General features: G+C 31.7%; 2 long non-coding RNA genes across 2 annotated transcripts in view; both read right to left on the bottom strand.

Moving 5' to 3' along the window:
- LOC127710963 (uncharacterized) overlaps nt 1-16,032 on the bottom strand; it is a 49,313-nt gene that overhangs the window by 14,226 nt on the left and 19,055 nt on the right. The gene's annotated exons all lie outside the window — the stretch shown is intronic.
- On the bottom strand, nt 2,146-4,521 carry LOC127710951 (uncharacterized). The gene is made up of 3 exons (XR_007986414.1): nt 4,306-4,521; nt 3,038-3,183; nt 2,146-2,607 (listed from the first exon to the last, which is right to left on the bottom strand). It is a non-coding gene; the product is annotated as an uncharacterized LOC127710951 (long non-coding RNA).

The raw sequence follows: 16,032 nt of genomic DNA, 5'->3' as shown, positions 1-16,032 counted from the left end.
ATCATTATACAGCCTAATGGGATCAGATCTGCATGGGAAGAATGGACAAGATCCCGAAACAGCAATAATGTTTTTAAACACTTATGTTATGCCTATTCTGACATATGGTTTTGAAATACTACTCCCGACAGGCAGCATTTTGGACACTATTCACCAATTCCATAAAAAAATTATAAATAAATACTCTCTTTGTCACAACAAACAGGTGACCTTGCCATATACATACTAAGTGGAATGCTACCAATTGAAGCTGAAATACACCTTAAAGCTCTAACATTTTTTGGAAACATCACTACAGCCAACAAAACATCAATTGAATGGACAAAAAGACAGCTACAATCAAAATCACATCTAAGTAAAAGCTGGTTCATGGAAGTAAAGAAAATATGCCTAAAATATGATTTGTCTGACTGCCATAAGTTCCTAATATATCTTCTTGGAAAATTCCAATGGAACAATCTGATTACAAGGACAATTTATGCATACTGGGGTAAAAAGATAAATTAAAATTTTGAGGTTTTATCAAGTTAACAGCACATATCAGGTGACTATAATATCAGGGCAATTCATCGAATCCTTACAACAAACACCTCAAACTGTAGAGACATCAACAGAATACCTATCAGAACAAAAAGTGCAATAGAAAATTAAATACTACAGTAAAATAGAGTCACAATCAACAAATGTGCGGTACAAGCTACCTGTAAATGTGTAGTACAGAGGACGAAACTATAGAACACTTCCTGATCTCATGTACTGCACTAGAATCGGAAAGAGAAAATCTTCTAAACTTAATATGTGAGCAGTGTTTTAGAATGTTAGAACTTTTTAACATTAATTTAGATGTATATTTAATCCATGTGATAATTAACTCTTACTGCCTTGTGAAATTATGTGTCTGCAATCAAACAAGTGATTTGTGTAGCTTTAGTAGCTCTTATGTTGAACCTGCTTGTAGAACACTTACATATACGCTGCATATAAAAGATACACGCTCTAAAACACTGGACAGAAAAACTTGAGATGAGAAAGACAAATTAAATTAAGCTAGGTAGTAGTTGTGTGTTGACTGTGGGTCAATTATTATTTAAAAATTGTTTTGAATTTTATAAGTAAGAATTTATTTGTGTGATACTGGTGAAAGAATATATTGACATAATTTTATAGTGTACATACTTTTATTATTCTATTGGTGATTGGTTATTATAAATATGTACTGAAGGTGTGCTTATATTGGCAGAAAATATACAGATACAAATATTAAAAACCAATTGTTCAGAGAACAATTTAAGGTCTTTTCAAATCAATTTTATAAATAATTGATAAGAAGCTACTTCCGGTTTACTCGAAGCTACTATTTACATCCAATCATAGATTTCTTCATACTGATTCAATCAATATATGGTTTCTTTTAATACTTTTGTCTGAAATAATGGAGATACTTTGCTACATCCGGTTCAGAAAATGTTACTTCGGTCTCATATGATAGCGTTATTCACACTGATTCCAAAAATATATGGTTTCTATATACTTTTGCCTAAAATAAGGGAGATAATTGGCAACTTCCGGTTTAGAAAATATCACTTCCGGCCTCATATGATCCCAGTTAACACAAAAACATTGTGTTTATGTTTTAAAAACATTTTGAAAAATGTTGTGAAAATATCGTAGAAAATATCAAAATCACGTTAAAATGTATGGCGCTAAAAATATTTTCAAAACATTTTCCATAACATGTCCAGGATATTTTTAAAACATCATTAAAACGTTTCTGAATTTTGTTGACAATGTTTGTAAAATGTTTTGTAAATGTTTTAAATATGCATGTTAATAAAATATCCTTGAAACATTTTTAAAACATAACAAAAAATGTTTTTGCAGGATAAAATGTTGTGAAAATGTTCAAAAAACATTTTACAAAATGTTTTAATAATGTTCATATTCTCAAAACATCATTTAAATGTTAAATGAATATCATTAGAAAAATGTTTTCTTACATCATCATTCAAATGTTTTATAAAATATTCAAAAAACATTTTAATCATGTTTGATCTGGGGGTGGGGAGGGGGGTCCTGGGTCCCCTTATGGAGCCAGAATTATGGTTAATCTAATTCCTACTTTTTCACTCAAACTTTGTTTAGTTTAGAGCCTGTGGCCCCTCTTTTCATAATCCTGGATCTGCATCTGAAAAACAACTGCTGTCATACTGATCTTTACCCCACATCTCCTTTTAATACAATTGTTTGTTGATTGCAGTTGAATCTACATATATTTTGTTTACTTTTGTCGGATTTATGTATCATTGACATAACCCTATTTTTTGTAATACCTTGAACACGTAATAATTTGTCATGGTTTTTTTCTGATTTTAATCTTTGTGCATTTTTTTGAGAAGTATTTCTTGATCTCATGTTTGATCACATGTAGCATCGGACATTTTTTTTCTGAAGTTTTTTTACTTTTTTCTTTGCTGCCTTAGTCAACACTATACAAGATAGAATTACAATTATAAATGCAAAACATTTATTCAATATTTTCGCATCACTGTTCTTTTTCAAAGTTTCTTTTGTGCCATTCTTTTTATTTCTTTTGACATCTGCTGGCTTCTGTAAAATAAAGTGTAAACAAATTAGTCCTTCTGTTTAGTGATTAAACGAGTGGAAATTCAGCTAATTTCATTGAATTACACAATAAACTATTTTTCTTCAATTTAATCCAGTGTTTTCACAAACATATATTGAAAAGTGTCATCTAATCAGTGTTAATGGATTCAGAAGCAACAATTGTAGCTACTTTATACATCTGTAGAGTTTGGGGTGTATTATTATTACAAAAGTGTAACGGTAGATTTCACCAGTTTATAAAATAAGACATGTATACTGTACACTACAATTTTCTCAACTTAGAGTAGCCAGCCGTGTAGGGCTTGTAACATTTTCTTGGTCTTACAAAAAAAAAAACAAGTTTCGTAATGGTTATTGTATATTTTAGCGCAAATACATGTACTATAGATTGAGGATTTTAAAGAATAAATACCTTCATAAAATTTGCTCCTCCAGGATGGTTTGAATCATTTCTAAGCTTATATTCTTCTATATAATCCCCATTTCCATTCTCAATTTTAATCTGCATTTCTGAAAATCTATCCTAAATTTTGGTACGTCTAATCAGGCTAATTGATCCTACAAAAGTTAAAATAAACAAAATAAATAAAATACAGGTAAGAAAAAGTCACATTGTATTAGTCAGCTACAAAGGCCACACAACATTAAAAAATAAACAGCTGCGCCATGAGCGCATGATACGCTCGTCCCATTTTCGAAGAAAAAAGTTCAATCATTTCTCAATGTCAAATCAGAAATTCATGAAAATTGAAAGGGAGCTTAAGTCAATAGATATAAACTATTCACCAAAGTTTAAAGAGAACCGCTGAAAGCGTTTTTGAGTTATTGTCCGAAAACTAGAAAATCCACGCTATTTTTAATGAATAAAACTCCAGAACTTGGAAACGTAAAATCTAAAATTTAAAAAGTTTTATTCAAATTGGTTAAAGCATTTATGAGTTAATGTCCGACATGTTGACGACAGACATACGGACAACGGTATACCATAATACGTCCCATAAACGGGCGTATAATTAAAGACAATTCAAACAATGAAACTAATGGCATAATTTATAAAACAAATATGTCAGAAATGAACCGACAACTACTTAATCAAACTTCTGTCTTGGGACCGGCACATAAATAATTATCTGGCCTTGGGCTGGGCTGTAGGGCTAAACACAAATGTACAAGTTACATAAACAATATATTATAGCACAGGGGCGCGTATCATAGATATTTTGGGGCGGAAATATATGCCAGTCGACTGGTATGCGTTATATATTGTGTGTTTATAGCTAAACATTGCGTGTTTGAGATTCCCTTGACTAGTACATACGTAGCCAGCGATTGAGCTAAGGAAGTACTGCTTAAATAGCTCAGTCTGTTAAAGCCAACAAAGCGTCAAAGGGCTGACATGTAACACAGAACTTTTCAGACATGCTCACTGGTTACAAGTGATTACATTTATGAATTTTAAAATCATATAAATAACCCTTAAGTTTAACCCCTTTTCTATAATTCGTAATGTTCACTGGACATAAACATCATAACATCTAGGTAGACTAAATCATCACCCCCTTTTTGCATTGTGCTTGCTTACACTCGTATTAATTTTTCGGAATATATTAATCAAATTAACCAAGATATTTCCAGAAGCATAACAATGTTTTATAAATGTGAACTAGTGTCATATCTTACCAGTTTTAACGCATGATAAGGTTATTTTTTATTTTGTACGTTTCCTTTGTCTTTGTTTACAGCATGGTAAATAAAACTTCCGGTTACTGGTTTCCAAAATTGCTTCGGATCATGTTCGTTGGTCATCGGGAACAGTTAGATTTTAAATGTGTAAACTTTTGTTGTCGGTACTGGAACAGAAAATCCGGAAAATAGCAATACGTGCACTGTAAAAGGCTATATAAGAGAAGTTCCGCTTCAATCACTGTCATTTGATGAAATAAAGTTTTTCTTCCATAACCTAAATTGATGTTTGCAAAATATTGTTTAAACATTTTCTATTAAATGTTTTTAGGTAAATGTATTCATAATATTTTTTTAAAATGTTGTTAAAATATTAGCAACAAAATGTTTTATAAATTCATTTCCTCAATATTAAATGCGTAACGTTTTTTAAATGTTTTTGGGTAAATGTATTCATAATATTATTTTAAAATGTTGTTAAAATATTAGTAACAAAATGTTTTATAAATTCATTTTCTCAATATTAAATGCGTAACGTTTTTAAAATGTTTTCATCAAATATTATGAAGAAATGTTGTAAAAATATCTTAAAGGCATGTTATTAAAACATTTCATGAAACATTTTTAGAAAATGTTTTAAAAACATCGCAGCAATATTGTTAAGAATGTTTTACTCATATGCTTTTAAAATGTTTTTCAGAGGTAGAACGTACATATCATCTGAACATTTATAAAACATTCAAACAAAATATCTTAAAAAATGTCATTGAAAACATTTTCATGAATATTCTTACATCATTGTAAAAACATTTTCAAAAAATGTTTTAAATAAATGTTTTTAAAATACAAGAAAAAATATCTACATAACATCACGAAAATATTTTTTCGACAACGTTTTGAGACGACATTTATACAACCTTATAAAAATGTTTTGAAAATGTTTTGTGCTACCTGGGGTAGCTCTATTTTCACATATTCCAAAAATATATAGTTTATATATACTTTTGTCTATTATAAGGGATATAATAACCCACTTCCGGTTTATTGAAGCTCACTTCCGGTCGCAAATGATAGGTTTATATATGCCTGTTCAAAAAATATATAGTTTCTAGGTACTTTTCAATGAAATAAGTGCAAAAATGGCCACTTGCGGTTTACTCCGGGTCACTTCCGGTTGACATTTTTCAAGGTCATATGTCATCCAACATTTTGCAAAAGACCCTATGACTTTATCATGTACTAAAATGAAGTTATAATCAATTAACCTTAAATTAAAACATTTCAGGGGCAATAAGATGTCATTGGATGGTTTCAGACTTAATGTATCATATCTTCATCTTAATAAACCAAACATTTTGCACTAAATCTTTTATATATATCTTCATCTTAGTGTCAGAGAAGATCATAAAAGAAGAAAAAATCAAAATTGAGAACATGACCTTGACCTCAAATTCATTTTTGTGAAACAAGGACCTCAAATCAAAATACCTTGGGTCGCTATTACTTTTCATTCATGTGATACATTATTGTATCATTTGTGTTAAATACAGAAGGGGAAATAACTCTCATATGGAGTCTTCGTATCGCTTCGGTCAAAATTGGACAAAACATCCTGAGGATAGAAAGAGCAATTTGGTAAAATAAATTTGTCGATTTCTTTTACGGTTACGGAGGAGAGGCAACCACAAGTAAAATAGTGTTTGGGGAGACAACTCTTACAAAGAAAAGTATTCGGTTAAGAGGGGTCATTTTCAAAGGCGCATAAACTGTGCGATATCATATACCAAACATCTAAGCGACATCTTGCGAAACAAAATTTGCACCCAAGAAATAAAAGTGGCGGAGGAAGAAAAAAAAATGATAATTAAAAACCAATTGTTCAAAGAACAATTGAAGGTCTTTCCACATCAATTTTCTAAATAATTGATAGGAAGCTACTTCTGGTTTACTCAAAGTTATTAATAGCGTCAAAGTATAGATTTCTTCATACTAATACAATAAATAAATGGTTTCTATATACTTTTGCCTGAAATAAGGGAGATAATTGTCAACTTCCGGTTAAGAAAATGTCACTTCCGGTCTCATATGATAGCTTTATTCACACTGATTCCAAAAATATATAGTTTGTATATACTTATGCCTGTAATAAGGAAGATAATATGCTACTTCCGGTTTATAAAAGGTCACTTCCGGTCTCAAATGATAGGTTAACCTATGATCATTCAAAAAATATATGGTTTCTAGGTACTTTTCCATGAAATAAGTGCAAAAATTCTACTTTCGGTTCACTCAAGGTCACTTCCGGTTTACATTTTTCAAGGTCATATGTCAACCAACAGTTTGCAAAAGACCCTATGGCTTTATCATGTACCAATGTGGAGTAATAATCAATTAACCTTAAATTGAATCATTTCAGGGACAATAACTCCTATAAGATATCATTGGATTATTTCAGACCAAATGTATCATATCTTAATCACAATTAAGCAAACATTTTGCACTAGTTCTTTAATTTGTAATTTTAAAAGTGACAGAGGAGATCAAACTACAAGGAAAAGTCAAAATTTAGAATATGACCTTGACCTTTGACCTTGGCCTCAATTTCATTTAAATGAACCAAGGAACTCAAATCAATATACCTTAGGTCTCTATCACTTACCAGTCATGCTATACATTTATATATCCCTTATGTCAAATACAGAAGGGGAAATAACTCTCATATGGAGTTTACGTTTCGCTTCGGTCGAAATTGGACAAAACATCTTGAGGATATAACGAGCAATTTGGTAAAATAAATTTGTCGCTTTCTTTTACGGTTACGGAGGAGATGCGTGCACAAGGAAAACAGTGTTCGGGGAGATAACTCCTACAAAGAAAATTATTTGGTTACGCAGGGTAAATTTCAAAGGCGCATGAACTGTTTGATATCATATACCAAATATCTAAGCGACATATTGCGAAACAAATATTTATCGCAAGAACAAAATTAGGCGGAAGAAAAAAAAAAAAAAAAAAAAAACAATTGTTCAAAGAACAATTGAAGGTCTTTCCACATCAATTTTCTAAATAATTGATAGGAAGCTACTTCTGGTTTACTCAAAGTTATAAATAGCGTCAAAGTATAGATTTCTTCATACTGATTCAATAAATAAATGGTTTCTATATACTTTTGCCTGAAATAAGGGAGATAATTGCCTACTTCCGGTTTAGAAAATGTCACTTCCGGTCTCATATGATAGCTTTATTCACACTAATTCCAAAAATATATAGTTTGTATATACTTATGTCTGTAATAAGGAAGATAATATGCTACTTCCGGTTTATAAAATGTCACTTCCGGTCTCAAATGATAGGTTAACCTATGATCAATCAAAAAATATATGGTTTCTAGGTACTTTTCCATGAAATAAGTGCAAAAAATACTACTTCCTGTTCACTCAAGGTCACTTCCGGTTTACTTTTTTCAAGGTCATATGTCAACCAACAGTTTGCAAAAGACCCTATGACTTTATCATGTACCAACTTGGATTAATAATCAATTAACCTTAAATTGAATCATTTCAGGGACAATAACTCCTATAAAATATCATTGGGTTGTTTCAGACCAAATGTATCATATCTTAATCACAATTAGGCAAACATTTTGCACTAGTTCTTTAATTTGTAATTTTAAAAGTGACAGAGGAGATCAAATAACAAAGAAAAGTCAAAATTTACAATATGACCTTGACATATGACCTTGGCCTCAATTTCATTTAAATGAACCAAGGAACTAAAATCAATATACCTTAGGTCTCTATCACTTACCATACATGCTATACATTTATATATCCCTTATGTCAAGTACAGAAGGGGAAATAACTCTCATATGGAGTTTACATATTGCTTCGGTCAAAATTGGACAAAACATCCTAAGGATATAACAAGCAATTTGGTAAAATAAATTTGTCGCTTTCTTTTATGGTTACGGAGGAGATGCACACACAAGGAAAACAGTGTTCGGGGAGATAACTCCTACAAAGAAAAGTATTCTGTTAAGCAGGGTCAATTTCAAAGGCGCATAAACTGTTAGATATCATATACGAAACATCTAAGCGACATCTTGCGAAACAAAAATTTATCGCAAGAACAAAATTTGGCGGAAGAAAAAAAAAATTAAAAACCAATTGTTCAAAGAACAATTGAAGGTATTATCACCTTAATTTTCTAAATAATTGATGAGAAACTAATTCTGGTTTACTCAAAGCTACTATTGGCATCCAATCATAGGTTTCTTCATACTGATTCAATAAACATGGTTTCTATAGACTTTTGCCTGAAATAAGGGAAATAATTGTCAACATCCGGTTTAGAAAATGTCACTTCCGGGCTCATATGATAGCTTTATTTACACTGATTCCAAAAATATATGGTTTATATATACTTTTGCCTGTAAAAAGGGAGATAATTGGCTACTTCCGGTTTAGAAAATGTCACTTCCGGTCTCATATGATAGATTTATATACACTGATTCCAAAAATATATGGTTTATATATACTTTTGCCTGTAAAAAGGAAGATAATTGGCTACTTCCGGTTTAGAAAATGTCACTTTTGGTCTCATATGATAGCTTTATTTACACTGATTCCAAAAATATATGGTTTATATATACTTTTGCCTGTAAAAAGGGAGATAATATGCTACTTCCGGTTTATAAAATATCACTGCCGGTCTCAAATGATAGATTAATGTATGACCATTCAAAAAATATATGGTTTCTATGTACTTCTACATGAAATAAGTGCAAAAATGACTACTTCCGGTTCACTCAAGGTCACTTCCGGTTGACATTTTTCAAGGTAATATGTCACCCAACATTTTGCAAAAGATCTTATGGCTTTATTATGTACCAATATGAAGTAATAATCAATTTACCTTAAAATAAAACATTTCAGGCGCAATAACTCTAATAAGATGTCGCTGGATTGTCTCAGACCAAATGTATCATATCTTCATCACAATATAACAAACATTTTGCACTTGTTCTTTAATATATAACATTAAAAATATCGGAGAAAATGCAAAAACAACCAAAGACAAAAAACAGAACATGACCTTGACCTTTGACCTTGACCTCATTTTCGAAGTTAGGATCCAAGGACCTCAAATAAAAAAACTATAGGTTTAGTCGGCTTACAGTTTATGAGTAACAAAAACATAATGACAAACTTATTTGATAAAGGTAGATAACTCCTATTAAATTTCATCGAATCGCTTCGATCTAAATTAGCCAAAAATTCCTGAGGATGTAATGAACAATTTAGAAAAAGAATTTTGTCGATATCTTTTTTTGTTACGAAGAAGATGCACACACTTGATAAACAGTGAATAGGGAGATAACTCTTACAAAGATAATTGTTCGGCTAAGCAGGGTGAAATTTAAAAGCGCATAAACTATACGATACAATATGAGAAATATCTAAGCGACATATTGCGAAACAAAAATTTCAAAAGTTGGCGAAAAAAAAAAAAAAATAATAATAATAATTAAAAACCAATTGTTCAAAGAACAATTGAAGGTCTTTCCACATCAATTTTCAAAATAATTGATGAGAAGCTAATTCTGGTTTACTCAAAGCTACTATTGGCGTCAAATCATAGGTTTCTTCATACTGATTCAATAAACATATGGTTTCTAAAGACTTTTGCCTGAAATAAGGGAGATAATTGTCAACTTCCGGTTTAGAAAATGTCACTTCTGGTCTCATATGATAGCTTTATTTACACTGATTCCAAAAATATATGGTTTATATATACTTTTGCCTGTAAAAAGGGAGATAATTGGCAACTTCCGGTTTTAAAAAATGTCACTTCCGGTCTCAAATGATAGATTTATTAACTCTGATTCCAAAAATATATGGTTTATATATACTTTTGCCTGTAAAAAGGGAGATAATTGGCTACTTCCGGTTTAGAAAATGTTACTTTCGGTCTCATATGATAGCTTTATTTACACTGATTCCAAAAATATATGGTTTATATATACTTATGCCTGTAATAAGGGAGATAATATGCTATTTCCGGTTTATAAAATATCACTTCCGGTCTCAAATGATAGATTAATGTATGACCATTCAAAAAATATATGGTTTCTATGTACTTCTACATGAAATAAGTGCAAAAATGACTACTTCCGGTTTACTCAAGGTCACTTCCGGTTGACATTTTTCAAGGTCATATGTCACCCAACATTTTGCAAAAGATCTTATGGCTTTATCATGTACCAATATGAAGTAATAATCAATTTACCTTAAAATAAAACATTTCAGGGGCAATAACTCCAATAAGATGTCGCTGGATTGTCTCAGACCAAATGTATCATATCTTCATCACAATATAACAAACATTTTGCACTTGTTCTTTAATATACAACATTAAAAATATCGGAGAAAATGCAAAAACAAGCAAAAGACAAAATTCAGAATATGACCTTGACCTTTGACCGTGACCTCATTTTCGAAGTAAGGATCCAAGGACCTCAAATAAAAAGACTATAGGTTTATACGGCTTACAGTTTATAAGTAACAAAAACATAACGAAAAATTTATTTCATAAAGGTAGATAACTCCTATGAAATTTCATCGAATCGCTTCGATCCAAATTAGCCAAAAATTCTCGAGGATGTAACGAACAATTTAGAAAAAGAATTTTGTCGATATCTTTTTTTGTTACGAAGGAGATGCACACACTTGATAAACAGTGAATAGGGAGATAACTCTTACAAAGATAATTGTCCGGCTTAGCAGGGTGAAATTTAAAAGCGCATAAACTATACGATACAATATGAGAAATATCTAAGCGACATATTGCGAAACAAATATTTATCGCAAGAACAAAATTTGGCGGAAGAAAAAAAAAAAAAAATAATAATAATAATAATTAAAAACCAATTGTTCAAACAATTGAAGGTCTTTCCACATCAATTTTTTAAATAATTGATGAGAAGCTAATTGTGGTTTACTCAAAGCTACTATTGGCGTCCAATCATAAAACATGTTCTTGGATTAATTTGCACTTCTCATGAGTGCAAATTGGAGCCACACTTTTTTAAACGGTAGAACCATCAAATTTGGCAATAATGTACCCCTGGGGATAGGTAACACAATACAAAAATTTTTTTGGTGTGGCTCGCCTGGTTCGGCAACTGGAGTGAAAACAGTGACAAAATCCTATAGGATATAATTTTCTCCCATAGGATTTTTAAAAATCCTACAGGATTTTGAGAAATCCTATAGGATAAAGTCATAATCCCGTAGGATATTTTTAATATCCTACAGGATATTTAAATCCTATCGGATTTATAATCCCTTAGGAGAATAAAAATATCCTACAGGATATATTTTCTCCCTTAGGACTAAAACAATCCCTTAGGAGAAATAAAAGCATTTCCTACAGGATATTTTTTATCCTATAGGATATTTGTCTAATAAAATAATCCTGTGGGATAAAAAATATCCGATAGGATTAATAAAAATCCTAAGGGATTTCATTACAGAAAAAATATCCTGTGGGATAAAAAAAAATCCTAAGGGTTAAAAATAAATCCTACGGGAAAATAAAAATCCTATGGGAAATTAAAGCAAATCATAAGAGAGAAAAATCTCCTATAGGAGAAAAAATCTCCCATGGGAGAAATAAATATCCTATGGGAGAAATAAATATCCTATGGGAGAAAGACATATCCTATGGGAGAAAAAAATCTATTTGCGAAAAATCCAAAGAAAAGAGAATAATTTTTATATGTTCTGGTACTAAGTACATTGAAGTAAAGGTATTATTTTATTTGACCAAATATCCCCAGATTTCATTGTTCAAGAAATGTTAATTTTACTACCAATGACACAAATTCCCGATTATTGTACATTGTACTTCAAACCTGGATCTTGCATGTCTGTTACTGCTACTGGTCACTTGTTATTTTATGTTTATTATTGCCATTTGCGTAGTTTCTTCTGTTATCTATTCTAAATTCAGACTCTGACTTCTTTTAAATTGAGTTTTTCCCTGTTTTATGCAGTGTGGTTGTTTAATCCTCATTTGCTAAAGGTATAAGGGCAGGTTGAGATATCAAAAGTCATAAATTACATTTTTTCGCCTGTCCCAAAACAGAGACCTTTATACTTTGTTAATCTCGAGTGCTTTTGCTTTTCTTTAATTTACGTTCAAAAGCATGTTTTGGTGTTTAGTGTAGCAACCATTTCGCTGAACTAGTATACATTAATGTTTAAGTGACCAATAGAGACCCGCCTCCATGTGTGGGATTTTCTCTCTGCATAGAGGACCCATTAGGGCACATGTACTCAACCCTATTGTTATACTGAGACAAGACTGTGACACCATCTAAACCAAAACTTAATATGTGAAAAAAATCAGAAGCAAATTCTAACAACACATGGTGTTGAGGCTAAGAATACCACCAGCTCTTTATTGAAAGTAAGAGCAAGTCGGAAATATGCGTCCAACAGATCTATCCAAATAGGAGTTCATTGACAGACAGACAGACAGACAGACAGAGGCTCATTCTACAATTACATAAACAAAAACCTTCGAAAATCGTATATAAGTGGGTTTTTTTATTAAGTATAGGTAGCATTCCATGAAGATTTATTTTACGTGGTGATGCCTGAATAGTTTTTGCCAGTTACTATATTTCTTCGATTTTGTCCTCAATATGCATGTAGTATTTGCAACTGAACATTTACATTAACTAACAAGCAACTGAACATTTACATTAACTAACAACAATAAATCCTTCAACAGAATTTGATAACCCAAATTTTATGAAACTAAAAACAAGACGTTCTAAAGAGAGTGTGTTGTTCACCTAGGTCTAGGTGCATCGTCGACAACGGATACACCAACACGTTAGACTAGAATATTATTCGTGACTAAAATCTTTTTTTTTAAATTACCGGTATATTGTTGATAATTTCATAAAAATGTATGTACTTGTTGATCATTGGTTTATACAGATAGAAAGTTACGGAACTATTATAGATAGTCACAATTTAAAATATAATATGTTGAAAATAAGAGAGAAAATAATCATATAACTTGCACACATTTAGCAAATTTCTGTACATAAAAGGAACGGGTATACGAAATTTTCTAATATGTTGAAAGGGTAAATACACAAATGATTTGGTTTATAAATATAAAGATAATAAATACACACATCTTATAGGAAATTAAGTCTCACCAACTATAGCATTTCATATATGATTGTCATTCTTGGTTGAAATAGTGGAAGGAGTCATTTAAAAAAATGTATATGTACGCTGTGGTTAGTAGTAGTTATTCAACTTCCTAGAAAATGTGCATTGCCTCATTTGCATTATACACACCATAAATATATTTCCATAGATGTGGTATGAGTGCCAATGAGACAACTCTCTCATCCAAGTCACAATTTGTAAAAGTAAACCATTATAGGTCAAAGTACGGTCTTCAACACGGAGCCTTAACTCACACCGAACAGCAAGCTATAAAGGGCCCCAAAAATGACATGTGTAAAACCATTCAAACGGGACTATTTCTGACATTATTTTTCTACGCCTACGATAGTAGAGGGGCATTATGTTTCCGTTCTGTGTGTCCGTTCGTTTGTTCATTTGACCGTTCGTTCGTTCGTCCGTCTGTCCCGCTTCAGGTTAAAGTGTTTGGTCAAGGTAGTTTTTGATGAAGTTGAAGTTCAATCAACTTGAAATTTAGTACACATGTTCCCTATGATATGATCTTTCTACTTTTATGCCAAATTAAAGTTTTGACCCCAATTTCACGGTCCACTGAACATAGAAAATGATATTCCGTGTACTATGGACACATTCTTGTTATATGGAGGGGGGGGGGGGGGGGGGTATGTATTGTTTAATCGTAAAGTCAATTTATGTTTCAACTATTCTAAAAAAAAAAAGCATTGTTCAAAAGGGGTCGCCCCGATATTCCGACACCCCATTAGTCCGACACCTCATTGGTCCGACAGCCCATTAGTCCGACACTCCATTGGTCCGACACCCCATTAGTCCGACAACCCATTAGTCCGACACCCTACTAGTCCGACACCCCAACAGTCCGACAAAGATTAATAACTGCCAAAATAGAAAATCTACTACATGAGGGTGTAGATTGGGGTTTACAGAACAAAGAATAATGGGCAAAAATATAAAGAATAGAGAAAAATGAACCAAAAAAAATAAAGAATAGAGAATAATGAGGTGCTGAATTATAAAGATTAGAGAATAATGGACAAAAAGTATAAAGAATAGAGAAAATGCCCTAACGGACCCCCAAAATCCAGACTTTCCTTCGTAGAATCGTTGTTGACGTGGTATTTGAATTACTCTTTCTTATGAGTATATCACAGAAACAGATAATACTATGCCACCTATCTAGTATTACTATTAAAGAAGTATTATGACCATATGCATATAAAGAAATCGAGAACCTTGCAAGTTTTGGTAAACTAATACAAGATGTGTTCTATATGGGAACACATTCTACTAAAAAAGAAATGTCATCAGCAGTACAGTCTCTCATCATAAAGAATAATGTTCACGTGATTAGGTCTCGGATACAGTCAAAACTGTAAAAAGTGTCATTTTACCACAAAGAGAGACTATTGTTTCCAAACATTACCATCTCCATTCATCTATACTGTACACGAACTTAAAGATCGAAAACTTAAAAGAAAACTGAGAGCTACCGAATTAATTAGTTAATTGATAATACGCTCGAAAATTGACGAGTTAAGTTTATAAAATCGATAGTAAAATTGTCCAATCGGTGATAATTTTTCTATACAAAAAAGACTTTATTAAGGTTGAAACTTCGATAAAAATGGATAAAATGTGCTGTCAGAATGAATTTGAACTGAATATAGTTATGAAAAATTTGCCACTGGAAATTAGACAAGCAAATAACTACCAATCTATCTACCATTTTTACATTGATTATTTCTGATTTCTATAGACTATGATACTACTAAAGGAAGAGACTGATTCCAATGAGCCGCAACTCCTCTGAAACCAAACAAAGTCGGAAATATTTTTGATATGACATATAAATGTTTTGTACATCCTAAATTTGTCTTTGAAACAATCTTTTTTTCACAGAAAACGCCAATTTTTTGAGAAAATATCCAAATTCGGAGACCGTTATCGATCCGTGTTTTATACGATTTCGCTCATGCTCAGTCGAAATCCAAACATTGATCCCTTTACGTAGCTCATACGGTTATTGAGTTAAAAGGGTAAAAAAGTTCTGAAAATCACACTTTGCCACACTTTTCTTAGGGTATTTAATACTTTTATTTTCCAACCGAGAGGAATGGGGTCTTTTGTATTATGTTCCTCATTTTCATCTCTTTAAAGAAATAGATTTAAATGCATTAACCGTGTCAAAATCCTTACTGTGTCCACCATATTACTGTGTCCACACTCTTTGTTTCAACGCTTACCCAATGGTACCGCGATTTCTCAGGCATCTTCTAGTAAGCGATAATATACAATTATGGCCTTCATCAAAAGTTAATATCCAAAATTGTTACCTGTAGATGATAAAATGCCGTCCCATGAGGTCTTACGTATTTAAGATATGTTTCTCTCGTGTAAACAGCCAAACTCTTATTATGACACTTGATTATTGGTGATCTTAAGATTATATCTTCGTTTTTAAACTAATTAAATA

This window comes from Mytilus californianus, unplaced genomic scaffold (assembly GCF_021869535.1).
Source record: "Mytilus californianus isolate M0D057914Y unplaced genomic scaffold, xbMytCali1.0.p SCAF_8, whole genome shotgun sequence".
Classification (NCBI taxonomy): domain Eukaryota; kingdom Metazoa; phylum Mollusca; class Bivalvia; order Mytilida; family Mytilidae; genus Mytilus; species Mytilus californianus.
This window is presented reverse-complemented; position numbering and strand designations above follow the sequence as displayed.